Source organism: Sciurus carolinensis, chromosome 4, assembly GCF_902686445.1.
Source record: "Sciurus carolinensis chromosome 4, mSciCar1.2, whole genome shotgun sequence".
In the NCBI taxonomy this organism is placed as follows: domain Eukaryota; kingdom Metazoa; phylum Chordata; class Mammalia; order Rodentia; family Sciuridae; genus Sciurus; species Sciurus carolinensis.
This window is the reverse complement of record NC_062216.1, coordinates 115,068,062-115,070,066: the sequence shown is the minus strand read 5'-3', so window position 1 is coordinate 115,070,066 and position 2,005 is coordinate 115,068,062. Positions and strand designations below refer to the sequence as shown.

Here is a 2,005-nt window from a genome sequence, read left to right as displayed (position 1 = left end):
TTAGTCCACTTGTCTAGGAGGGTTCCTGTGTGTCGCCCTTTGAAAGGCTTCCTTCACTTCCGTTGTTTCTCCAAAGTGTAGATAACAGGATTCAGAGCAGGTGTGACCACCGTGTACATGAGGGCAGTTGTCTTGTCTGTGTCTGGGGTGTGCGCACTCTTGGGGTTGGAGATAAGTGAACAAGGCAGTACCTAAAACAGAGAAACACCAGGATGTGAGAGGAACACGTGGAGAAAGCTTTGCGTCTGCCAGTTGCTGAAGGGATTCTCAAGATGGTGCCCAGATATGCGCAGATAGGAGCACAGAATGAGGAGACAGGGACTCATGATGAAGAGCACAGAAATTGCAATATCACAATCTCATTGTGGGGAGTATCAACACAAGCCAGCTTCACCACAGGCATGATGTCACAAAAAAAGTGCTGAATCTCTCCTTTTCAACAGAAGGCAGAGTGAAGATCCAGGTGATCTGAGCTGACTCCACCACCAATCCAGTGATCCCAGACACTGCAGCCAATTTTAAACAGACAGGAGGGCTCATCAGGAGAGTGTAATGCAATGGGTGACAAATAGCCACAAAGCGGTCATAAGCCATGGCTGCTAGCAGACAGCATTCTGTCAGTCCCAAGATGGCAATACGTACATCTGGGCTGCACAGCCTCCCACACTTATGGTCTTGGTCTCCCCAGCAGGTGTACTAGCATCTGAGGCACCACGCTGGTGATATAGCACATCTCCAAAATGGAGAGGTTTACAAGGAAGAAATACATGGGGTGTGTAGGAAAGGGGTGACCCAGATCAGGCAGATGATGATGAGGTTTCCACCCATGGTAAATAAGTAGACAATTAGGAACACAACGAGAGGACAGGTTGTAACTCTGCTAGAGAGGAAAAGCCACAAATGTGAATTTTGTGCAGAGGGGACTGGTTTCCACTCACTGTGGCCTCAGAGCCAGACATCTGTGAAAACAAAGAAGGCAGATAGTACCTAGGAATCCAATCATGTAACAGTCACCTACCAACCATAGCAAAGAGCACTCTAGAATCAGTGGTCTGAGAAGAGAACATATGCAACCTGGATTTCCTTTGTGAATCTTTCTAAATTACTGCCCTATTAAAAGGGATGCATATTCCCCCCTCATTTGAATTGCGAACCTATATTATTTTCTCAGAAATTTGGAAGGAAAAAAAATCTTTAAGTTATATATTTTTCTTTTTATCTTATCAATATTTTATCAATATTTATCTTATCAATATTTTAATTACATACATAAACTTACACAATTAAACAGGAAGCTATAATGTAAAAGAGTAGATATAAAATATACCAAGTGAAGTAAAATATGAAAGTGTTATATCTCATCTGAAGTCTACAACCTTTCTCAAAACTATACTTAGAGAAGCTTCAAAGTAAGTACATTTTAGCCATTTATTCTACATATTCACATTCCTATTTTTACTTATATTGGTTTGAATTGAATAAGCCCATGACTAGGTATCTATGGTCAAAAGAAAATCAAAATCACAGAATCTGTTTTCTACAACCTTAATGTTATTTTGCAAAGAATTTGAGTAGGAGGATATACCCACACCACGGGCAATTTTCCTTCCCTTATTGGATTTCTAGACTCTGTGATTCCAAGTCATAACATGATAATGACATAGGCAGTATTTTTATTCTTACTAGAGACCACAGGGATATAATCTACTGAATGACTTAATTATTTAGTCTCAAGAGGAATGTGTTCAAAAAACCACCATTAATGTTCAATGTGCAATTTGATTTTCACCTTTTAGAATATACATTTATTACTGTCAGCTGTATAAGTTGCTTTGGTTTTTGGTTGTTGTTTGCTAATCAACAATTTTTACTTTTTTCATACTTTTTGATATTTTATTGGTGCATTATAGATATACATAATGGTGGAATTGTTGTTACATATTCATACAATATCATTTGGTCATTATAAAATCCCAGTATTTCTCATGTTCCTCCCCTTCTCTTT

General features: G+C 39.1%; 1 pseudogene; it reads right to left on the bottom strand.

Annotated features, from left to right (window-relative positions):
- On the bottom strand, positions 1 to 959 carry LOC124982901 (olfactory receptor 10C1-like; annotated as a pseudogene).
- Between the last annotated feature and the right edge of the window lie 1,046 nt (positions 960 to 2,005).